Below are 26,111 nucleotides of genomic sequence, written 5' to 3' on the forward strand. Positions count from 1 at the left end.
GCCGTGCAGACAGCAGCCTGCAGAGGCAAGGTGCGTGCGGTTGAAAAAGAGATCATGGCGGGCTGCCATCTTGCAGGCATGGTGTCCGTCAGACTTCTAGGTGGAAAGTGGACCTTTGGTCTGGGTACATCAAATATCAAGAAAGGGCGCAGTGTAACTAACTGCGGATGGCAGGGTTGGGAACAGTCAAAATTGCAGAATATTAAAAAGCAGTGCAGTTTTGTTATTTCTAAATCAGGCCAACAAAGAGATTACTGTTTGAAGCTGCATGGGATGGTAAAAAGCGCAAGGCCTTTGAATTCACACATCCTAGATTTGAATCCTAACTCTACACTTGTAGACTAGGTTTTAGGAAAAGCATCAAAACCCTGTACACCTGTGTCCTTATCTCTAAAATGGGTATCGTAGTTTCTGTCCTTTGGGTTGTTTGTATCCACAGTGCCTAGTGAAGTGCCTGGCTCAGCAGTTGGCTGTTGTTAGAAAAAAAGAAGAAATGGGTTGGTGGGTAGGTGGGTGGGTGGGTAGCTGGATGGATGGTTGGTTGGTTGGTTGGATAGATGGATGGAGCGACCACTCTGGATTGAGACAGCCGAAGGGCCTCTGTGCTAAATAATATAAATATAGCTGGAGCAAGTCATACTTGCCCTATAAGCTTGAAGTTTGCTAAACAAAAATTTTCTCAATTCTACGTTAGAGGAGACCAAATTAAGAAGCCTTAAGCCTTTCTTTTGTCATCTCATATATATCAAGACTGTAAGTAACAGAAAAGCTGGACAAATTTGGCCCTAACAAGTAGGGAGTAGTTTCTCCACATCTTCATAAAGCTTAGAGGAGGCAGCTGCTTCTGCTGTTTGCCATGAAAGACCTATGCTCTTTTCATCTCTGTGATCCACCGTCTTTGTTGTATTAAGTTTTTTAAATTGAGACATGCTTTCTTGTGGTCAGCAAATGGCCGTCACGGTTCTGTGCCTCATGACCAGTTGCAAAGTTGGGAATCAAGGAGGCATGGATCATGCTACCCCCTGGCTTTGGTGAGGAAGCAGAATCCTTCCCCAGCATTCTCCCGTCATGTCCCCTCAGGCCTCATTGGAGTGAGCAGGGCAAAGACCCACCCTTGAACTACAGCTCCCATCTCTCCTGAGCTCACAGGGGCTCTATTCCAACAAGCCCAGGTTCTGCTAGCAAGGAGATGCTGAGGACCGTCTGGTGGATGGACAACCTTAGGTTGGCCACATTTTCACAAACGTAAGAAGCGGGAAGCAAAAGCAGACATTAAAGTTTAGTGGATATGGTTTACTTGTAAGACTTTATTATCTGGTTTAAGGGATTCAGGATTTGCGAGCCCCCATTTGGTGCCTTAAGATTCTGTTTGTGCTGAGTAGAAAGGTTTTTGTGACTGTTATGTCTCTCTATGAGAGTTTATCCCCCCTCCTCCGTTTTGGATGGCAAAAGAGAAGAGTAAACGAATTCAACTACAGAAATATTTTCTGGAGTCAGTGGCAGGTCTCTAAAAAGCTGCAACAGTGACTAATGCCAGAAACTGGTCAAAGAACTGTTAACAAAATACTTCCCCAACAGAGTGAGTGAAGAGAAAAACATGTGAAACAGTGTTTGAAGAAGGAGGGGACAGGGAGGAGGGTTGGCAGTGAAGCTTTGCAGACGATGCAGGAATTTGGGGGTCGTTCAGAATGTCACCAGTGTGGGGTTTATGTTGGCTCTTCCCAAGTTCATTATTCAGAGAACAGCGGAAGAAAGCCACTTGCACAGCCCGAGAGGGATGCAGACTGCAGCGGAATTAAGTCCAGAGTTAAACTGCACGAGCGCAACATTCTAGGAGACCAGATTTGTGGTTTTAAAAAAAAAAAAAAGTGCTTGACTTAAATGACCAAATACTTAGTATTTGATATCTGCCATTTTCTTCTTTTGGACAAACCACCTAACAAGTTAAATTCCCAAACAATTAAATAGGATTTCACATCACAAAGATCAAAATTTTTAAGCTTTAAAGAAATACATGGAAATCAGAGTTCACCAAGACTTGCAGATGATTTGTTGCTTTTTATTTATTAAAGAGGTAAAAGGGCAGAACTGATACCCATCTGTGTTTTCTATTTATGTTATCACTAATGTTAGAATTTGACCAGATCTTTGAACCAAGCTGAGTCTGACTTATTTCTCAAATGAGTCAGGATTAAGAATATCCTATTTTTACACAATGATTCCAAAGTCTTATATATAAAAGATCCAGAAAGATTATGCTTTAAGAAAAGGAGAAAAGACACAGGAGACAATTTCCAGTTGACTGAACTCTCTGAAGCTGAGGTTTGCTAAGAGTCCAAGGTGGAATTCACAGAGTGGCAGTGGTCTCTGTGGGGTGGTATTCACTGTCACACTGGGAAAATGTCAGAGGCTGGGAGAATGGCTGTCCCCTGGGAGCTAACTGTCCACTGAGTGCGTCATGATAAATGGGGTTCATTCACGAAGGAAACACTGCTGTTCTGAAAAGCACCAATACTGGCCAGGCAGCCAGAAAACCCAGATGTATTGGAGACTCCTGGCAGAAGGGGCCTGAACTCCCTTCTGGTCTCTTCCAAGGAGTTGTCTCAATATTCCACAGTGTTTTCTGTGGCTGCTGGGCCTAAACTGCATGGAACCATACAACAAAAGTGGTGTGGCAAACTACTTGGCGTTGAAATCTGAGCCAGCCTTATTCAGATACAACTGTGGGGGAGGGGGATCTGCCACTACCACAAATAAGGCAGACAGTGTCTTTATTAGCTTAATTCTGCAAGCATTTTTTAAAGGTAATAAAGCCTTAAGGCTTTAGTTAGAGGCAAAAGACTACAGAACATGCCGGATGCTTAGTAAAAATTCAGAATGTAGCCATGAGGTTTTATACATCAAAACACCCCCAGTGGGCAGATACCAGAATCTAAGGGGTAAGGCATACGTAGTTTAAAAATCATGCCTTATCTTATGATTCACTTGGGGAAAGGGGAAATGTTTATTTTTATAATATGGACATCAGAAAAATCAAGTTCAATAAAATATTTCTGGCCAGTTGAGAATATGCATTCATTCAGTAACCAAAAAATGTGTATTTTTTCTTGAACGCCTAGCCTGTGTCAGGCATTGCCTCAGGCACTGGGAGTACAACTACAGCGGCAAACAAACAACATCCTTTTCTCATGGTGTTGACATTCCAGTGAAGGAGAGGGCTAGTAATTCAATAGATAGAAAATAGAGTGCCAGGAAGGGGGAAGGGTTCCGTACCAAGAAGAAACGCAAAGCAGAGTCTGGGAAGAGAGAGCAGGGCCTTTCTGAGGAGATAACGCTTGACCCAGAGGCCTGAAGGAAGCGAGGCAGTGAGATGTGCAGGCCTGCAGTGTCTGTGAGAAGTTTAAGCAGAAGGAAGAAGCTGCGTCAAGGCCCCGAGACAGAACATTGCTTGGCAGATTTAAGGAGAAGAAGGGTTAGTGTGGCTGGGTAGAGTGAGCCAAGGCCAGTTCTCATAGCTCCTGATGGGCTAAGGAGTGGACGTGAGTGAGTGTGTTAAGTATGCTGAGAAACTGTTGGAGAGTTTTGAGTTAGGGAGTAATGACTGATGGAGACTAGATGGGGAGTTGAGGAGGGAAGCAAGTGTGAAGCCCAGATCTGCAGAGGGAACTCTTTAAGTCAGCCAGGCGAGAGATGCAGCTAGTTTGCCCAGATGGGAGCAGAGGAGATGCCAAGGCATGACTGGATTCTGGAGGTGTTTTGAAGGTAGGGCTGACAGGATTTGCTGATTGATTGGATATGCAGTTGGTGAGAAAGGAGCCAAAAATGAATGAAGATTTTGACTTGAACAAGGGCATGAATGATGGAGTCCTACTGGTACCATTGATGTCCCCTGGCAGCCCCAAGAGGGGAGAGCAGTGTGGGAGATGATTGTGGCCAAGGCACAATTGTTTGTGATGCCTTATTAAGCATCCTAGGGGAGATGTTAAGAAGTCAGTCAGACAGGTAAGTCTGGCGTTCAAAGAGCAAGCTGAGACTGGAGACAGAGATTTGAGAGCCATCAGATTTGAGGAAGAGGAGAGAATTCAGCAGAGGAGACTGAAAATACATATCACAGTTTCCTAAGACACCTAAGGATGGGTATATCAGAATCTGATTAGGGAAGGTAAGGTTATCAGAAATTAGTGCGAATTTTAAAAGATTAAGAAAAACTGTATTTACATCGTCAGTATCCACAATTGTTCCTGGAATTAGGAGATACATGTTCACAGGAATAAAAGCTGGCTTTGACAAATAAGATAAATAGAACTGAATTTCAGAATTAACTCTTGCGTTACCCTTCCCCTGAGCCACTCTGAACATTTCAGTTTTAGAAAATTAGATATAAATAAGTACATCCAGAGTGTGTTTTTCATTTATTAAAAATCTAGGGCGCTTCAAGTAAAGAGATAATTCTTGTGGGAAGGAAAACAAATACGTATAGGAATAAAGTATGGGCTGGGCATGGTGCCTCACACCTGTAATCCCAGCACTTTGAGAGGCCAAGGTGGGGCAGATCACGAGGTCAGGAGTTGGAGATCAGCCTGACAAACATGGTGAAACCTTGTCTCTACTAAAAACACAAAAATTAGCCAGGCGTGGTGGTAGCACACGCGTGTAATCCCAGCTACTCAGGAGGCTGAGGCAGGAGAATTGCTTGAACCCGGGAGGCAGAGGTTACAGTGAGTCGAGATAGTGCCACTGCACTCCAGCCTGAGCAACAGAGCGAGATTCCATCTCAAAAAAAAAAAAAAAAAAGGAATAAACTATGGCCTGCGCAGTCAGGGGACCTTACGATCAACTTGTTGATGCAGACACATAAATAAATGGCCAACAGGAGATCTGAGGAAAAGGGATAGGCACAGAAGTGGCTGATTTGACAGATAGAACGTTATTGAATGCCCTGAGCTGACTTTAAATCTCCCTGCCTTGGTATAGTGGATGACAGGTTTTTTTTCTTGGCTCTGGGTTTTTTGGCTAGTACAATGATTATATGCGCGTATATTTCCCTAAATGATGGGCAGCAGATTGTCTATGTAGTTCAGAGTGTATGTAAAATGGAAGGATCTGTAAGGATGCCTGGTGGAGGTGGGGGTGCAAACCAATATTACAATAGAGGCAGCAAAGGTGGCTTTGCCCAGGAAGCAGGTGGTAGGTATAAGAACAGGTGGGTTGTACTGGATATGCTGGTTTTCTTCAGAATTGTCTTCTTGTTGAGTTGTGGCTTTGAGTGGACTGTGTTGAACACAGTTGAGTGTTTTGTTTTTGTTTTTTAATAAGCTGTTGATCTCTTGATGATACAGGAAAAGATGAGCAAGTCCTTAGAATCTGTATATCTTCTTTGGTTTTCAATGACAGAAAAATTTCTTTGCTAATCTATATTTTGGTAGCTAGAGTTTAAGACTAAACTATTCTGCGGAGTCAAAGCCCCAAAACCAGCGTGGGATACTTTATAGCACACTCGCCTCACACATCTGTGAATGTGCAGGTCTTGGACCGAGGCTCACAGCCTCACCTGAAGAGCACTTTTCATTTTCTTCCTCTGAGTCCGAGGCCTGGGGAAGTGCGCTCATCTACACCAAGGGTCTGGCAGAGTGGAAACAAACCCTTCCGGCTCTTGTTTTTCTGATCCAGGCTCAGGGCAGTGCTCTTGGCTGCATCCTGCCCGATTGTGCCGCCTGACTCTGTAGCAGACATAACCCGAATATGTCTGCTGTGATTCTATCTATGTTTGATGCAAAGGTGTCGGCAAAAAGAGTAATAGCATTAGAGAGCTAAGCCTCATGGGCAAAATGTTTATTTTCAACATATAGCAAAATCTCAGTTACCTAGACTACTCTAATAAAACCGGAATTTTTAGAGGGAATCATAGTTATATCACCAGTAAAAAATACTGCTAAATTTTACTCTTAATTCTTTTTTTAGTTTTCTAAGGCTAATGAAAAGTGTTTTTAATATAGTTCCATTCAAACACAATTAGATGTTAGAAATACCTTTTCATCGAAAGCTAACCAAAAATGTGTTAGAAATCATTGCTTTTGTCTGAAAAAGACTCTAAGGCATATGTCTTCATCCCTTCCTATGTCAGGATTCTCACCAAAGAGCATTAGCCTGGATGCCATTTCCTGAGCTTCCTGGGGGGATGCCTTTTGAATCAGGACGTAATAGCGGGCCCTCGGTCTTACCATTGAAGTCTTTCTGCATCTTCTGCAGACCGAAGGCCATGTCGCCCGTTTTATTCATTTCCACCCTTGTAAGGAAAGGACTGCTCTTGAAGAGCTTTTGCTTCCTTTTATTGGACAAGGACTGTGTGCCTCAGCTTGGAGCTCCCGCTGCTTTAGTCAACAGCACTGTAGCAAAAGCACAAGTATAGCCTTTATCTCACTGACTGTCCTCATCATTTTCTTTTTTGTAGTTCTGTATGGCCCACTTTCCCACCATCATTCATTCTGTAAAGATTTGTCAGCCACTCTCTGCCTGTCAGATATTGCCACAAAGTAATATCCTATTGTGACTGTATTTATTGGAAACTGTAGTGCGTTCTTGTCATCTTCCGAACCTTCTTAAATCTGTCGAACAGTAAGAATGTAAGCCATTGCAATAAGTAAGGCCTGGTAGAATTCCTGGTTAACAAAGATATATGAAAATATGTATACTACTCTTCGTGTGTAAGTAAACTAATTTATTTTAGGAAGATTTTCAATGTCAAAAGTTAAAGCTGGCCAGGCACAGTCGTTCATGCCTTAAATCCTTATGCTTCGGGAGGCCAAGGCAGAAGAATGGCTTGAGGCCAGGAGATTAAGACCAGCCTGGAAAACGCAGCAAGACACTATCTCTTTAAAAAAAATACAAAAACGAGCTGGGTATGGTGAAGTGCCCCTGTAGTCTCAGCTACTAGGGAAACTCAAGAGGACTGTGTGAGCCCAGGAGGTAGGGGCTGCAGGGAGCTGTGACCTGATCGCACCACTATACTCCAGCCTGAGTGACAGAACCAGACACTGTCTCACAAACAAAAAACAGAAAAGTTAAAGCTGAAAGATATTTGGTTAACTTTCAGTTAACAACAACAACTAATTTCAGACCACTCTTCTGGCTAGTTGCTGTGAAGTGTGAAGTTATTTGGCGTTAGCACACAGATAGCAATCACTAGCCCTCAGCCAGGCTTTCGCTTTGCAAATATTATTCAGTGTAAATGATGGCAAATTATGTAGGAGCCTTGGAGAAGCCACTAAGCTGTTCCAAAAGGTTCCGTGGTTCAAAGGGTTCAGGTTAGCTTGGGGAGGGCAGCCACGTGTAACTTTGCACCAGTTCCTGTACAAAAACCTGTGTCATAAATCCCATTGCCCACTTATGTGCCTCACAAACTCTGAGTAGGCTGACCGACCATCTTGGCTTGCATGGCACTGAGGGGATTCCTGGGACATGAGACTTTCAGTACAAAAACTGGGAAGTCCCAGGCAAAGCAAGATGAGTTGGTTTTTCCTAGTCAGAAGCTGGATCAATCAACAGGAAGGAATATTGATAAATACTGTTCTCTAAAACCAGCAACTTACCTGTAAAATGGAGATAATTCTGCCATCCTCTTAGGGTTGTGAATAAGGCCTGCTCACTCTTCCTTTCCGTTGGGTTGGGTAGCTGGCTATTGGTTTTTCCTTTGAATTGGAAACCAGCATTGGCTCTGATGAGGTTGTGGCCATGGTACAGTTTATCTTCTTGCCCCTCTCTAGAGGCCTATTACCTTAAAGGGCCTTGGCTGTCCCCCTGTTAGTGCTAACTCTTTCTGATGTGAAGATGCTAGAGATTCTGGGTCATTTCCATTGGTCCTGTGGTTTTCACTACAGTTACCTCCTTTAGGTTTTGCCTGACTATTGCCTGTTTGTTAATAAGGACTCCACTTGAGAACTCTTTGCCTGACTATTGCCTGTTAGTTAATAGGACTCCACTGGAGAACTCTTTGCCCCGGTGCACCAAGCTCTTTGCATCCCCCAGTGTGCTTAGGGACTCACTTCCTCTCAGGCCTTGGCACGAGCTGTTCCCTCTACCTTACTTGTACCTCCCTCCTTTCCTCTTGTGGTAAACCCTGGTCATTCTGTACAGTTTAGCTTCCATGCTGCTTCCTCCTGGAAGCCTTCTATGGTCATTCCAGACTGGTATAAGTGTCCCCTGTGTTCTCAGAGTTAGTTGTACTTACTGCGATTAGATTATGTGCCACTGGAGCTATGGTGGCCTCATGAGTTGTTTATATGACTTACTGTAGGTTCCTTGAGGAGGGGGACTATATATATATATAATATATATATATGTATACACACACACATATTTTTACACATATATATACCCACACATATACACACACACACACACACACACATATATATGTGTATGTATGTATATATAAATAAGTCTCACTCTGTCACCTAGGCTGGAGTGCAGTGGCTCAGTCTCTGCTCACTGCAGCCTCCACCTCCCAGGTTCAAGCAGTTCTCCTGCCTCAGCCTCCCAAGTAGCCGGGTGTACAGGCACATGCCATCATGCCTGGCTAGTTTTTTTTTGTTGTTTTTGTATTTTTAGTAGAGAGGGGTTTCACTATGTTGGCCAGGCTGGTCTCAAACCCCTGACCTCAAGTGATCCACCCACCTTAGCCTCCCAGAGTGCTGGTATTACAGGCGTGAGCTACTGCATCTGGCCCAGAGAGGGACTATATTTTGTTCTCTGTTTTGTCTCTACCACCTTCCACATTACCAAGCACATGGTAGGTTCAGAGACACAAGCAGCAGGCTGGTGGGAGAACCAACAAGTACAAACCCTCTTCATCTACAGTTTTCTTTGGCCTTGCTCTGTGGCTGGCTGTCATTGTCCCTCTGGTTCTCCTTGGGAGACATAGCTATGCTAGATCTTTCTCAAAAGAGCCCCATCCTCTCTATCTGGGGACCACCGCCCAATTTAGTGTTAGGTCTTAATTTGTCCCACAAGGCACTGGGCACATTATGGAAATAGACACGAAACGGCTAACCTCAACTGCCAAGGGTTACATAAATATCAGTGGGGAGACACAGAATCTGAAAGTATTGTGTAGGCAGGGGTATTCAGTTTTGTTTATTGGTATATACATGGAATAAAAATGTTTCTACTCTAACAGATATATCAGTAAAATGTTAAATCATCCCCACTTTTGAAGATCTCATGGCTCACAGGCTATACTGTATTAAATTGTGAATTTTGGATGTTTTCATTTCATAATTTGATCCAGATTATTTCTTTCTTCCTAGTTAACATTAATCATTTCCCGGTATTAGGAAACAGATGTCCCATATTTTTATCTGAGTTTTTCCTAAATGCTGACCAAGACTTGAGTGCTTGTGTGCTGTGTGTGTCTGTGTTGTGTACACAGCGAATTTTTGAGAAATAAGTTTTATCTGAATTTGCAAATAAAAGCATCACAGATAATAGTTACATATTTATACAGATTTGTACATGGTTGGAAACATTCTTAGACATTCTGTTTAATGTAGTTTAGTATTGTTTGGCTAATGCAGACTTCCAGCCTAAGAATGCATTAGAAGTGTCTCATGATGGTATGCTTGCCAAAATAAGGAATGGCGTAGCAAAGAGAATACAGTTAGTGCAACCTGTACTTTAATGCTTTTATTTTAATTACTTTTTTAAAAAAACTGTTGTCTCTTAACTGTGTAAAATTATTCTCCCATATCTCTGTAAAACATTGAACGAGTGCTCCTCCGTGCAGAGAAAGATGCCAGGTGATTTAGGAGGTAGAACTAAAATATGGACCGTTGGGACCTTACCACCCAGTCAGAGAAGTGCAACACATTCCCAAATATCTGTGATAAAAACTAGGAGGTAGAAAAGGTTGTAGAAATTCTAAGAGAAGAGTGGTTTCATTGAGCCAAAGAATGAGGGAATACTTGGGAGAAGAAGTGGTATTTATGCCAGGTAAAAAATAACAATAAAGTAAAAGTTAATTTAGGTTTAAGTTATTTAAATTATTTTGCCTGCATAAAAAACCGTGTGAGGGTGGATCCATTTTGTGAGCCATCGTTATAGTAAATTTGCTGAAATAAGGCTAACATTTCTTGAGATCCTCCAGGGAAGTAAACATGGTTCTCTGATGCTGCGTGTAAAGGCTTTCTAATAGGAAACAATATCGAATTGGTGCTTTGAATAATAATCCGTTTTGCACAAAATGCATCTCTTCACTTTTACCTTGCAAGCTTCCTTTCACAAGGGGTCCTGTGACTCAGAGAAAGAGGGATTCAGAGTCTGGTTTTGGCCAGCTGCAGGATTCAGTGATCCTGCCTCAGTCACCTGGCCTGTTTGGAACTGTTTTCTCTGCTGTACACGCAACATTTTTCCAATCCCCAGCTCACTCACGGGGTTGCTGTGATGATCAGCCTGGATATAAATTGACTTTGAGACACAATCAAAAGCCAAACATTTTGCCAAGAAGCAATATCATAGCTCTTGAGGTTTATACAAAATATAGCTGTGACACATTATTTATGAAATGCCATGTAAGTGAAAAGATACTTATCTTAAAATTGCATAAGTTTTGGGAATCTATTTGTAGCAAATGTATATATTACCTGTTGATTACTGTGCGCTACAAAGAACTTATTCAAACTTACAAGAAAAACGTCAGGATCATAGTACATGAATAACCAAAAAATATAAAATTAATTGTTTTTCGAGGTGACACACCATTAATAAACAAACTTGTAAAAATGTTGATCCTAATGGTCTTACACATACAAAATAAAACAGTCAATACTATTTTATGTATAAAATATGAAGATCTTAGGAACTGTGCATTATTTTGCTGGTGATATTATTGAATGCTAATAAAAACCCTTTTAAAAGCAAAAACTAGTAATTCTACTGTTAGGAATTTAAAGAAGCCAGAGAAATAAGATAAAAGAATGAAAAAGCTAAGCCATGAAGATGTCCAGTGCAGTCATGTTTGTGATAATAAAAACTGGCAGTAACTTAACTATCCAGCATTAGTGGATTGATTTAGGAAATTGTGTCTTTTCGACATGAAACTCTTCTGTCTATGTGTAGAAATACTAAAATATTTAAGCTGAAATTTTAGAAAGAAATAGTAGCCGTAATTCATGGAATTTGTCCTAGTGGCACTGTGCTAAGATTTTCTTTTTTTATCCTTACAGCAAGTATATACAAAAGGCAATATTAGCTCCATTTTACACTTTAGGAAATTGAAAACTAGAGATAAACTGTTCAAGGACTTGCATCTCGTTAGTTGAGGATCCGACATTCAAACCTAGATCTGTCCAATTCCAAAGCCTTTACTACCAATAGCATATAAACTATGGTCATAGTCACGTAAAAACACGTTTCTATCAAAGGTAACATGCAAAAATAAATAGCAGCACTAGGATGCTGAAAATATGGGTAAATTCCAAAGAAGCTTGCCATCCTTTTAAAACTGCATTGTCCTTTCAGTACAAAAATGGGGAAAAATTATATTGAGTATAACATTTCAATTTCTTGTTTACTCTGACTTTTTCACTTATTCTCTTAAAGTGTGATGAAATTGGAATCCTTGTGTATTTTTTAAAATTTATACTGTCTTTGGCGTTATCAGAATACTTTTCCCCCAACTTATCTGCAAGTTAGTTGAGTACATATACCACCAGTTCCTCAATTAAAAACAAAACTTTGTCTTCAGAAGCTCTCTGTGGACTAGGACAGTAACCAGGTGAAAAGAGTTTCTCCTGATGAACAGCTTAGACCAGCTCTTCCAGCCAGGAGCCAGTCCCAAGGTGGAGATAATGGGGTGGTACCATTTGATTAAAGTAGGCCAGTTCAACCTTTTGTTGGGGTGTGCCATTCTCTGGGACAGAAGCCCTTGTCCAATGGGGCAAAATGCCAGTGTTTTAACCCACTGTTTTTAACCTTTGGAGCTCAAGAATGAATTTATAATTCTTTGACACAAATAGTATTACTCTACAAAGTTGGTAGCCCTCCAAACATCTAATAAAGACAAATGTGTAGGATAGACTTCAAGCATAGGATATATTTCCCTCAACTGTGCCCCACCTTTGTGTAGCATTTACCTTTTATCCCTACAGTAGGGTCCTCTATGTGTGTCAAAAGCCCTTTTACATCTGTTTTGCCTTTTGAGATAACATATCAGAATTTGCAAGTGAAACCATATAGTACCTGTGCTGTTCAATAGGGTAGCTGCCTCAGTGGCTGCTTGGCCACTTGAAATGTGGCTCATACAACTGGGGAAGTGAGTTTTTAATTGTATTTAAATTTGAAGACCCACATGTACCTATTATTGGGCAGCATGGTTCTAGACTTCTTAATGCTTTCTTGACATCCCCCCTTGGATGTCTCAGAGTTAACCAGATCACATCAGAATTCTTGATTTTTTTCTTCCGTCAATCTGTTTTCTCCCTGCGTAAATGAAACCGTCATTGACCAAGTTGCTTGACCCCCTGTATCCACTTCATCAGCAAGTCTTAATTGTTTTACCTGCAGAACCTATACTGAAATCATCTACTTCTCTCCATCTGAGGTACCATCTCACCTGAACAATCAAATGACCTCATACTTGGTCACCATTTGTTCACTATTGCCTCTTCAATACTCCTCCCTACAGCTGCTGAAGAGACCTTGTTAAACTCTTCATTAGGTCACTTCACTCCTTGCATGTATGAAAAAAATTGTAGAACTTATTGTTTAAAATCTTATTTACTTATTTGTATACGTGTTTGTTTGCTGTCCCCCATTACAATGTAAAGGCCTCAAGTCAAGAATGTAATATACTTATTCACCACTGCATCTCCAGCACCTACAGCCATCCCTGGCACATGATTTACATTCAGTATACCTCTCAATAATAACTAAATTAATGCCATTATTTCTTCATCATGTAAGGAGATGATATGGCAAGAGTCAGAATACAGATTTATGGTTTGGTTGTTAATAACAAGTGATGCTGACATCCATCCATGTACATGGGAAGGTGGTGGATTCTTTTCCATTCTAGATGCAGTATAAAGTGTGGATGTTATGGCTGACTGCATTTATCTGCGAGCGGGTAGGCTGGGCCACAGTCCTGGTGCAGTCTCTGACCAGGCTATAGAGAGCTCCTTCTCTTCCTAGAGATCTGTGTATGTTCTAGATCTTAAGACTTTCTGCCTTTCTCACTGTTAGAGGAAAGTATTCTTCTACAAGTTCAAATTCCATAGCCATCTGAGGGGAGTTTAGATAGTAATGGAAAGAAATATATCCTGGAACTCCAGGGTAGGAATATGCAAGCCATGTCCAGGCAGCCAAAGGAGATTTTTCAGCGTGTGTCTTTTCTGGCAGTCCTTGATAATGGCCAGCCAAGACATTGGGTATGCTATTGCTTAAGCATGTTATTACTTAGTTCTACATGTAAAGTCAAGTAAAACTGATGAACCTGGAGGTGTGAGCAAGTCTGCCAAGCTCCGAGTTGCTTCTCCTCCCTCTGGTATTGAACAGGCCTAGGAAGTGACCATCTCCTTGGAACTGGCTGGATTTAAAAGATGAAGTCAAAACTTGCTTTGTTAAAGTGTGTATTTGAAGATTCTTTATCCTGGTGCGTTTTTATCAGGCCTGGGTTGATAGCCTTGGCTCCTATCCTTTCAGTGCTATTCCAGTGTTTTCCTGTGTGTGTCTTTATTGAGTATCTACCATATACCAAGCACCTTACTAGGTCCTGGAGAGACAAAAATGAACTAGACATATTATTAACCTTCAGGGATTCTGCAAACGTGGGGAGAGAAACCAATAAATGGAAATCTAAAATACGGGAGATACCAGAGTAAAGTAAGTCAAGGGCAATGAGAGCAGAGGGAAGTGGACGCTAGTTGGAGCAGGCATGGAGTGTGCGATCTAGAACCAAGTTGTCCGGGTTTACAATTTGGCTCTGCCTCTTACAAGCCATGTAACCTTAGGCTACTGGCTTAACCTCTGTGCCTCAGTTTGCTGTCCCGCTGAATGGAATAATGAAAGAACCTTCCTCATAGGATTACTAAGGGGATTAAAGGAGCATGTAAAGCACTTGAACAGTGCCTAGCACATACAAAACCAGCTTTTAATATTACCAATAGTGCAGTCATGTGCGTATAACGAAATTTCAGTCAACTATATGCTGCATCTGTGGCAGTGGTCCCATAAGACTACAATACCATTGGTACTGACTGAATGTTTTTTAAACAAAACAACCTACTTTAAAGATGATAATACCATGTTTGTACTATACCTTTTCTATGTTCAGATACACAAATACTTACCATTGTGTTGTAGTTGCCTACGGTATTCACAACAGCCCCATGCTGTCCAGGTTTATAGCCTAGACACAAGAGGCTCCACCATGCAGCCTAGCTGTGTGGTGGGCCGTGTCCTCTAGGTTTGTGTAAGTACACCCTGCGGATTCACACGATGAAATCCCCTAACAGTTCGTGTCTCAGAACGCATCCCCTCCTTCAGGGACACATACACATAGTAGCGTGTAATTGCCATTTGAATTGAATGAATTCTCCCTTACTGCCACTGCTGCAGAGAAGTGGTTGCTGAGCCAGTTGAGGGTGTTCGCACAGGCGTCCCAGAGGTGGGGACTTTTGAACTGAGATGTGAAGACCCACGGATACTGTAGGGAAAGGACATGTTGGGCAGAAAGAACAGAATCCACAAAGGCATAGAGGAGTGAAGGGGGGAGGGTGTGCATTTTGGGACCTGCCAGTGAGGCACCTGAGGGAGAGCCCAGGCATGAGGCCACAGGGGCTGTTTAGAGTAGTCTGAGGAGCTTGGCCTTGATCCTAAAACCTAAATCCTTCAGCAGGTTCAGGGCTCTCCATGGGAGACTGGGTGGCAGCACTTGGAGTGGCCTCAGCCCTACAGTGTCACTGACCAGCCTCCGTCTCTGTGATTTGGCAGAAAGCTCGCATGCAGGGGTCTGATTTTGCTCACCGAGTGTGATTCTTTGGGGGCCTGTGGATTAATAAAGTGAAAAGGATGTGTTTTCTTAATTCTTTCACTTGATTCTTTCCAACTCCCTACCCCTGCTGAGACAGATATAGGGATATGTATCTAAAAGACCCATTTGAGAAATCTTTCAGCATCTGATGAAAGCATTAGGCCCTTCCCTCAGAAAAATCACCAAAAGAAGATTTTCCATGGACCTCACATTCACCTCCCCAACCACCACCACCTTGGTCATCCAGACAAACCTCCAGACCCGGTGCAGCCTTTTCGACCCCACCTGCTGTGGTTTTTGTGCTCGGATCCCGAATGGTTTTAAATTTAATTTGCTGGTGCGTCCAATAACTGCTCCATCTGCCATCACTGCTATCATCTAGCCGTGTTATCATGAGAGCAGACTTGGATCATTTGATGGTTATAATTAAAACTGAAAGTAATTATCTTATTTTGAGCTGTTCAAATTTAATTGAGAGGGTAGTGGGTAAAAGCATGGACTCTGGAGGCAAACAACTTAGATTTGAATCCCATCCCTGCCACCGTCTCACAGTCTTGTGTAAATAAGGTAACCCCACTGTGCCTCAGTTGCCTCATTACAAAGTGAGAATAATATATTCACCTCATAAAGTTATTGTGACGTTTAATTGAGGTAAGATAGGGGCATGCCAAGAACGGTCCCTGGCACATAGTAAGTGCTATATATAAGTATTTGCTGTCATTATGTCTGATTTCTGTTAAAATGGCATCATGAAATGGGAGTAATGATAGATGACTGAGAGAAGGAAAATAGGTGAATAAGATCTTCATATGCGTCAGACTTCTTGAAGCCTTACCAATACCTGAAGGCCAAGAATAGGTTCCCTAGACCTGTGCTGTCTAGTATGGTAGCCAGTAGCCATGTGTGGCCATGGACTACTTGAAATGTGGCTAGCTCAAGTTGAGATGTACTGAATCTTGAAGATTTAGTCTAAAAAAAGTAAAATATCTTGTTAATGATTTCTGTATTATGTGTTAACAATAATATTCTAGATGAATTAGGTTAATTAAATATTAAAATTAATTTCTTTTTTGCATTTTAAATGTGGCTACTAGAACATTTAATATTACGATTAAATGTATTTTATTATAATTATGTATAGTTATAATTAATATATAATGTGATACATAATTATATATTGTTAATCTAATTATTAAATATATTTAATATTATGTTTTAATAGCATGTGGCTTGGGTTATATTTCTATTGAACAACACTGCCTTAGGCTCATTATTATCAATTAAGACAAAAATCTGTGTTTATGTATATGATCAGAAAGCCACCATTAGAAAGTCTCAAACACTCCTCCTCTGCCCTGCAAGTTATGTCGGACCACCAGTGTTTTAGGTGGTGTCTTAGAGGGGGCCGTGGCTGGGTCCTGGCATAAAGAGATTGAGACCAAGGCAAGGGCAACGGCTAGAGAGGCTTCCCCTGACTTGGAGAGGTTTGGAAAAAACACTACCATTTATAGTTACACTGGCGCCAGACTTTGAGCACTCCCCGAAGTAGATGAGAGCGTGCTCTCTCTATTCAGGAAGTTAAACTGTGTTGGCGAAAATGTTCCCTCTTCCATCAGGAGCCAGAAAAAGCTTTTTTCATCTTTAACTACATGGATAAATGCTCAACGTTATGGCAGTCACTTGGGATCGAAAGCACACCCTTTCCAAATGTGATTTACTTATGGAATGTTTATTTAATTCTATTTCAGATTCATTCCACTTAAAACCTGAAAACATCGGACCACACGAAGTCTTACTGGTAAGTTCTTCATTTCTTAAACAAAGTGACTGTTTGACTTTATTTTTGAGATGATACACTTCTAAGTTAGATGCTTCCATACCAGTGCTATGATGAGATGTCTATTTATTTGTAGTTTTCTTTAATCTCTATAATTTATGATGTTTCCATGCCTTAAAAAAACAGAGCAACCCATGTTTCTTTGTAAGACCATGGGCAGGATAAAGATCCATGATTACATGCCAAATACTATTAAAATAAAAACTTTTTTGGGTAATGAAACTATTTCCAGGCCCCTGTTGATGGGAGTATCCAAAACAACAGAGTGTTATTTCAGCCAGGGAATTCAGACAGTTCCTTGTAGTGTGTTGTAGTGAAAATTGGCTCACAGCTACAACATAAAACATACTGGGGCTCTACTCTTTATTATTGCTCTATTTTTTTTCTCTCCTCTCTCATCTCACCTAAATGTGATTGTTGTGAGGTGATAGTTCTTCCATGGTAGAAAACTTCCTTAAGAGCTGGGAAAATAATGTACTTTTTAAAAGTGAGAAAGCTTCTGGGGCTTCATATAGCATCACTCCCTAATATTATGGCTATACAGTTACTTGCAGTGTGTATCAGTTATCTTATGCTGCGTAACAAACCAACCCAAAATTTACTGCCAGCATTTTGAGTCAAAATGTACTTTCAGCATTTTGAGTCAAAATGTACTGGCTCAAAATAACAATGCTTTGTTTATCTCGCCATTCTGTGGGTTGGTGATTTGGGCTAGGCTCAGCTACGTGATCCTTCTCCTTTCACCTGGGACTATTCATGTGTCTACAGGTGGCTGCTAGGCTTCGTTTCTGGGGGTCACTGGCTGTCAGGTGGAGTGATAATGATGACTAAGCCATGTATCTCATCATCCTGCAAGTTACCCCAAGTTTGTTCACATGGTGACTGGGCAGGGTTCCAGGAGAGAGCAGAAGCGTCTTGACAGTGAGACTCAGAATTCACACCACATTGCTTCCAGTACATTCTGATTGTTAAAGCAAGCTATATGGTTAGCCTGGATTCAAGAAATACATGACAGAGGAGCTGCAGGGTCCCATTTCAAGGAGCATGGATACAGGGAGGGGAAGAAATGTAGCCATTTTGGCAATCTACCATAGTGTTTATTGGGCACATGGAAACAGCTGTGGTGAATGAGAAGAGCATGGAGTGTGAGAGGACTTAGATTCCCATCTCATAGTCCCATCCCTTCACCCCATTCTGACTGCCAGCACTGTCAAATCTTAGTCTCACTTCTAGCCGTCTGGCATCTCAGTCAGTTCAACAAGTTCCTAGGCGGTCTTGCCAATACCAGGTTTTCTGCCCTCCAGCCCTCCCTTCATTCTACACCGCACCACCCCACTAGTCATTCTTCAGTTTATCTTTCAGGACGTTACTCCTCAGAAACCACCTCCCTCCCTACCTGCCACCCCCACACCAGCCTAGGCTCCTCTCTGGCTTCTCTGCTCATTTTCTGGCCCCACTTTCTCTTGTTCAAGTCCTGCTGTTCCCTTTATTCTTGCCAGACAATCTATTCAGTATCTCTCTTGAGGATATTTCATTCCACTTACCCCTTCTCTACCTGGAAATGCTTCCCATTTTGCAAGACCTACTGGAACTTTCCCTTCTCCATGACAGGGCCTTCCTTTCTATTCCTGCCATCTGTGATCTCGCCTACTCTGACTTCCTTCAACGCCAAACAGTGCCTTCTTTGGCTCACTCTTTTTCACTTGTTTAGTCTTACCTCCTAGCTCCTATCACTTCCCAGCTTCCTACTCACTTAGCTCTTTGACAGCTAAAGGCGACATATGCCTGCCTTGCAGTACTTAGCACAGGGCTGAGGGTACAGCAGGTACTTAATCAACCAAGAAGAAGCATGGGCATTGGACTTGTCCATCCACCAGCAGCTCATCAGAATCACACAAGGTACCTGTTGAAATACAAACTCATACAGTCCCTTCCACTGGGCCATCTGTATTCATTAGGTCTGGGGTAGACCCCAGGAACCTTAAAGCACCCAGATGATTCTTTATTTTTTTGCTTTTACAATATCTTCATGACATTCAAAATTCTGATGATTCTGATGTGATTGCACTATAGTTGGCAACCACTTGTTGTGGGAAGAACAAGAAATTTATACAATACCTGAGTTTGAGCCTGGCTGTGGAACCTTACTAACTCAATCTCCCTGAGCCTCAGTTTGCCCATCTATAAAATGGGAAGAATGTTTAACTGGACGACTGCTAGGAAGATCAAAAAAGGACAATGTATGTAAAAATACATTATAAATCATAAATATGATTAAAATGGATTAATTGATTGTGGATCTCCAGTCTGCCAGTGTTCTGAAAAGGGCAGTAGCCCGCGTGGTAGAGGTGAAAGGAATAGACAGTGAGTGATCAAGTGGTAGTGGTGGGATTAACAATCACAGCAACAGTAGTAATAATGAGTAGCTACTGTGTATTGAGCACTGTATGCCAGGTACTGTGCTGCCTTACACAGAATTACTTGAGATTTACAAGAAAAAATCTCCTTTTCAATTGCTTTTGTACTACTTTTGTAGTATATTCCACCATTAGTGAATTACTTCTATGGGTTTCTTTTCCTCTTCAAAATGCCTGGTTAAAATGTACCTGTCCTTGAAAGAGAAAAGACGCTACGCTGTTATCACCTGTTGACCACATGCAGTCAAGCCCAAGGTTCTAGAGAGAGGAGGGAGGCATTTTGATCTGGTGGGGGGAGTTGAGGGAGGGAGAGCAACCAGTAGTACTAAAGAGAGAGCAGGTGTGGATGCTCAGGAATGGCCCGGGGCACTGGCTGCCCATGGGAGGTGGAGCGTAGGGAAGGTGAGCAGGAACACAGGATGCAGGGTGGGGAGAAGGAGATATTTGCTGACTTGACGCGTTGGCCCAGGGCTATTCCTGGTTCACGGCCATACCCTGTGGCTGCCACTGCATGGCAGCATTTGTAAAACTTTCCTCCAATCACCATCTGGTTTGTTTCCTCTTATGTTGATTACTGTTGATCTGATGTATGTACCTGTCTTCAAAGATTTTTGAGATGGCCTTTAAACATAGGTGTAATATAATGCGATTAAGAAAAATAAGTAAGGGAGGAAATCTGTGGAGAAGGGAAAGTGGGGTGAAGTCCGAGATAAAATAAGGCCCCGGTTCATGGGAGAGAGGCTATTCATTTGCTGGCAGTTCCCACAGACTTACCTCTGAGCTTCTGAGCAGTCAGTACCAGAAGGAAAACATGCTCCGTTAACGACTCACGGTGGCTGGAAGATAAAAGCACGCCAGTTACTCAGAAGAAGCAAGGTTGATCATGATTCGAGGCTCAGAGAAATGTCCTCAGAGTACTCGTAAAGAGAATGCCGCAAGAGTGGCCGACAGCATCCCTGTAGGTAAAACAATGAGGACGGCCTCGGTGCAGGTGAATGATGTGACAGCTGAGTGCAGTCCAAGAGAACCCTTCTAGGTTCAGGTGTGCATTTCTCTGTTGGTCTTGCTTAGTCCGAGGATGAAATGTAATTGTTTCAGCTGAAATAACAAATACGTATATTCTCAGCCCTCCTCCCCTCCCCACCTGGTAATGGACTTCAGATTCTCACGGCCGTCTTGATGCTGAGCCTTGGCACTTTAGCTGTGGACCAGATTGGGCACATGAGTTGAAATCTACTTACCATCCCTGTTCTAAAAGAAAAACAAACAACTTCCTGATAGTGCTCTGTGGATGTTATTTCTCTCAACTCTCAAGTCATTCTACACTGTGACTCAGTCTGTGTTGTGGCTTTTGATACACAGAATTTACACTGACCCTGCATGATCCTCTTCCCTTGCTCCATGTCTCTCTCCTTCTCTTTTGAGCCCCGTGGTTCTAGGTTCATTTCTTATACTGGAACATTCAGTGCCTTCTGGGGGCAGTTTGAGAGGCTCATGAGACTTGACTCCAAGTATTTGATGGTAGCGAACTATAAACTAGGCCACCGTTGTCCATTTCTGGGTCCCTCCTCTTCTAATGAGTAACCTTAATATTTATTACAAGAGGAAGTATCCGATAGTATAGGGAAGGTGAGCAGGAGTGCAGGATCACGGGTGGGGAGAATGGCAGCACTGGTAAGATGAACCATTGGTGCAGAGAATGATAGGGAATAATGTTAAGCCTAGACTTTTTTGCAAGAATGTCATAGGAAGAAAAAGTTTTAATTCATTCAGGATCATTGTCAGAGAGGAGCCCAGAATTCCACAAGGACTACCCATGAAGGGGAATTTCCTTTGGGACTTTGTTTTGCTTTGGATCAAGTTTATTAGGAGTATTTTGGTTGCAAGCAACAGAAATATAATTTAAACTAGTCTCTTGACTTATATGATTAGGATGGCCGTGCTAGTAAGGGCTTCAGGCACAGCCGTATTCAGGAGTTCCAAAGATATCATCAGGCCATTATCTTTCACTCTGTCTTGACTTTGCTTAGCGCTGTCAGCTTCATTCTCAGACATGCTGTCCCTCACCATGGTGGCAGAGGTAGCTATCAGTACTGGGTTTCTGTCATTCTCACAGCTATGGGTGCCTCTTGCCATACTTCTAGCAGTAGTACCAAGGAAGGACCTTGACCAACCCAGACTGGATTGCCTGCCTGAATCAGCATGGCCAGAAATAGGCAGTAGACAATAAGCAATGTCACTTTGGCCAAGGCCTGTTCATGTGTCCCATGAGAGAGGGTAAAGCCCACCAGAATTACACAGAGTGGGTTCCCCATGGAAATAGGAGGGGTAGTGTTACAGCTCTTTTAGAATTTGTCTAGCAGGTTTCCTGTTTTCCCTGGAAGACTCCCCACATTATGTAATAAATTTTAAAAATTAAAATATAATAAAAAGGAGGGGTGTTGCTACCAGAAGGAAGGAAGGAAAGAATGAGAATGCCAAGCAGATGAATTTTCTAGGTACCAGAGTCCACTAGTTTAGGCATTCTTCATTTGGAGTCTATTGAACTTGAAAGGTTGGAAATTAGATTCTGCACAGTTACATTGACTACCTACTTCAGGTTTGGTGTCATGATCCAGACTACCAATAAGGAACATGTGGAGAGGACAAGGATGGGTAGCACCACTTTGGGATCTGGTGGGCAGCTCTTGGCCTGAGGGCCTCATGTTGAATCCCCAGGATCTACAGGAATAGTTCTTAATCTGGAGACTATGAACAGACTTCAACAGATCTGTGAACCTTCTGTCATGATTTGCAAAATTGTACATATGCACTTTTTTTTTATTGGAGAAAGGATTATGTTTTCCATCATTATGTCACAGGACTCCATGCCTGCCCCCTTCCCTGGGCCCCCCTTGCTTAAAAACCATTGCTTCAGACTTACTCTAATTGTTTTAGACTTGGCTAGCTTAATCTTACACATTCCTTTCTTGTCTTGGCTCAATTAGTAAAGTGTAGTGTCCATGATAAACATAGCTCCTTATGGAACGGAGACAGTGACATCAGTGGCTGAGCATGTTGCATTAAATTATATGTTGAGGTTTTTAGGCACATATGTAAACTTTCCACAATCATAGTTGCCATTTACCTAATGCCAGGCTCTGTGCTAAGTGCTTTACATGCATTCTCTGAACTCTATATTTATACACATGATTATAATTCTGTGAACCTCAGATCCACCTGCTGGAACCAGCTCCCTCCAGCTGCCTCTCCTGGAACACTGGATACAAATTCTGAGTTTTTCCTCTCCCCTATGTCTGCTGTGGTGGGTCCACCTCTCTCCACCTTCCCGCCCACAGATGATAGCATCATAAAATCAGAGTGTTGTACAGGACCCATGAGATCATGCTTGTCAGTCAGTGGCTTTCAGACTCTGCTGTTTGGTTTTCTAGCTCAGGGACTCCCGAGGAGGAAGGATGGGTAGGACCCAAGTCCCTTTCCTGCTTCAATCACAGATGTTTTGCTGAAAACCACTCATCTGGGACAATACAAGAGCTCACAGATAGATGTCAGGCTTGAGGTTGAATACAGGTTCCTACTACTTTACTTATTTACTTGCGTGACCCTGGGCAAGTTGCCTAACTTCTCTGAGCCACAGTTTTCTTATCTGTCAAATATCCGCTCAAGGAGTTGTTAGAGGGACTGAATGAGGTAGTGTCTGTGAAGTCCATGGCCCAGTGCCTGGCGCTTAGTCAGGACTCAGCAAAGGTTAACTAGTATATTGTACAATGTGACTCACGAGTCATAGTTAAGACTCCGCTTCATTCTTGTCTCCCACTGTTCATTTAAAGTTTATTCAGGGAGGTGTGTTGTACCCTATTTCCTGATAATAACTTGATCAGGCCCATGACTTTTCTGGTTACTTTTCTGGTAATGACAAGTTCTAAGGCCACTTGAAGTCAGCTTGCCTCTCTCTCTCTCTGTCTCTCACTCACTGTCTCTCAGCACGCACACACACATGCACACAGGTTCATTTTGGAAATTCGAAATGCCCTCTTTGGGCTATAAACAGTCAGTATTCATTCCGAGGGAGGACTTCCCTCCATCCAGCCACCAAGGGCCACTTCCCCTCCAGCGGCCTCCAGCTGCCCGCTGCTCAGGTCTCTCCAGGTTGTGGGGTCAGGGGGAGCGTGCAGCACGTCGTTACCTGACTGCAACTGTCACACCTGGTGCTGAGTTATCTGAGCCTGGCAGACAGGGAAAGGGGACTTTTTTCTCTCCTGGCTGCCTCCACGGCCTTCTCCAGGACTCCTCTGAGGGGCCTTGCTCTGGGCCCCCGGGATTTGGGTGGTTCTCTCCTCCTGCCGCTGTTGCCATCCCTCAGCACCTTCTGGTTTCCAGTCGGACTCTCTTTGGGGTCCTCTCACTCTCAGGCCAAAGCCCTCTCTGGGAGAACCTGTTGTGAACAGACCCAGGCTGCCACCCGGTGTCCAGGGTTCGTATTCCTTTCACCCTCCCCTCCGCCATGGGGCAAGGGGACAGTACTCACTTTCTGATGTGGCATCCACCCTGCTGGCTTAGCCAGCGTCAGCCCCCTCTCACATTTTGGTTCCTAAGGCAGATGTCACATACCAACCTGGGAACTCTAGGAGATGCATATCAAACTCAGCACATACAGCTTTTGAAACCCTTTTCTCTGGGCTGGAGAAGAAAGGCTGAACCCTCTCCACTCCACCCACCTTGGAAACCGTAGGAATCAGAGCATTACCAAACAATCTGACTCACAGAACCCTCCATTGCTTTCCACTGCCCTGACCGGTTTGTGTCCTCCTTCTGGGTCTTAGAGCCATCTTCTTAGAAATTTCCACATAATGATCAGATCCCTTGCTTTGGAATTTCCCATCTGTTACGTCTTGAGGTGGTGGAAACTTTCACTTTAGCATCTTAACCTCAGACCCAGTGTGAGACACTTCCCTTCTTTTAACACGCTAAAAGTGGTCCTTCATCTGGTGAGGAGCTTCCTACCTCCATCTCCCCTCCCATATCATCCCATTCAGATTTTCAGCTAAGTTGGAGTGTTGGAAAATGCTGCTCCCTCCAAGCCAAACCTAGCTTCCCGTGACGTCCTTTCTCTCTAATGGGATCTCAGGAGAGAGAGAGAGAGAGTGTGAGTGTGTGTGCGCGTGGCCAAACCTAGCTTCCCGTGACGTCTTTTCTCTCTAATGGGATCTCAGGAGAGGGAGAGAGAGAGAGCGTGAGAGTGAGTGTGAGTTTGAGTGTGTGCGCGTGCCTTGTCTAGGAGAATCGGACATTAGAAAAGTGGGAAATGTTTGGGAAAATTGGAATTCTTGCCTGGGCCTCAGAGATTCCAAAGCGAAGCTTAGACACCCTGTTCTCTAAGCCCACAGGGAAACTTTCGACCTGTGTATCTGGGTGGGTTTCCTCTACCTGCATACCAGCGTGCACCTGTGTAACTCCAGCAGAAAGCTAGTGTTTGGAAACGGTGCTCATGCCATTTCTCACGCTCGTGACCCTAACGTAGTTTCTCTTGATCTGAGAACGTATTTGCTGTGCTTCGTGGAAGCATTTTGATCAGGGCTCCATGCAGAGTTCATGAACTGTGCAAATTCAAGCCTTGCAGAATGTATCCTACCTCCCTCCAAAGACCCACCCTCACTTATGTAGGTTTTCTTTCATGCTCGTGTGACATTTGGAGTCAGCATATTTTTCTGCCTTCTCTGGCGCCAGCACTGTGAACTCAGCCTGTCTGCCAACGTGCCCTCCTTTTTCATGTGCGGTTGGACCACTGTGATGTTGGGTCCTGTAACAATTAGGTCACTCACTGAGTGTAGGCCCCCCAACCCGTGGTGAAGCCAGCGTCTCAAATGAACAAGTGACACATGCTGGGAAGATGCTTGGGTCAGCTAAAGTTGGAGTCTCTCTGGGTGCAGTGGCCTAAGAATGTATTAAATGCATTTTGGGTAGTTCTATCATGTACTAGTCTCTTGGCAAGACTGAACGTTCTATATCCAGATGTGGACCTGATTTATGTCCTCATTTTTACTGGCTGCTTACAAAGATGGCAAGATACAGTTCCCTCCTTTCCTCCCCCAGACCCATCATGTGAGGTGATATTAGAGACAGAACTCAGATGGCAGAACTCAGCTCCCCTGGGACTGCTCACCAATCTTCTCTTGGCCTGAAAGCATGTAGTGATCTCCACTGGCCATTCAAAGATCTAGATATATATTTGAAATAACGAACAGGCTCTTAGCTAAAGCATACTTTTTATTTGTATACATTTTATAGTAGGGAAGTGGCTTAGTGTGGGCAGATAGACTAGAGTTCGAACTTTCCTTAGCTATTGAGACACTTTGAACGTAGTGGTTACAGTTAAGCTTTCTGAGTCCCAGTTTCCTCATGTGTTGAATGGGCGTCATGTCATTTGCCTCACAGATAGCTATATTAAAGGGAACAGTGCGCGTAGTGAACTTAGCCAGTGGCTCATCACACAGTGCGTGTTCAATAAATGGTAGCTGTTACCTTGTTTGCACTTAACTATTAGGATGATTTCTAAAAACTTTTAAAGCCTTGGAAAAAGGTAGCCCCGTTCCTCAGCCTGTTTTTTGTTTTTTTTTTTAATCAAATAAGAATTTGGGGAAAAAATCTAAATATGTGCAATAATCTGCTTTTAAAAAATAACTATCTTGTGAAACTCACTAGTTCTTTATAGTTTCGAAAGTGATTTTTGGCTGCAGAGGCAGCATGGCACAGGGACTAAGAATAAGGCTCAACCTGCCCAGCCTCAAATCTATACGAAATACCTTTGTAACCTTGGACGAGTCGCTTACCT

The 26,111-nt window shown here is 42.8% G+C and overlaps 1 protein-coding gene and 1 non-coding gene across 3 annotated transcripts in view; both read left to right on the forward strand.

Moving 5' to 3' along the window:
• GNG12 (G protein subunit gamma 12) overlaps nucleotides 1-26,111 on the forward strand; it is a 125,534-nt gene that overhangs the window by 38,124 nt on the left and 61,299 nt on the right. For both annotated transcript variants that reach the window (XM_003260169.4, XM_003260170.4), the window contains exon 2: nucleotides 16,774-16,823. The gene's annotated coding sequence lies outside the window, so the exon portion shown is untranslated. The remainder of the gene's footprint in view (nucleotides 1-16,773; nucleotides 16,824-26,111) is intronic.
• LOC115837751 lies at nucleotides 21,609-21,669 on the forward strand. The gene has a single exon (XR_004032804.1). It is a non-coding gene; the product is annotated as a U7 small nuclear RNA (small nuclear RNA).

The sequence above is a fragment of the Nomascus leucogenys genome, chromosome 12 (genome assembly GCF_006542625.1).
Source record: "Nomascus leucogenys isolate Asia chromosome 12, Asia_NLE_v1, whole genome shotgun sequence".
In the NCBI taxonomy this organism is placed as follows: domain Eukaryota; kingdom Metazoa; phylum Chordata; class Mammalia; order Primates; family Hylobatidae; genus Nomascus; species Nomascus leucogenys.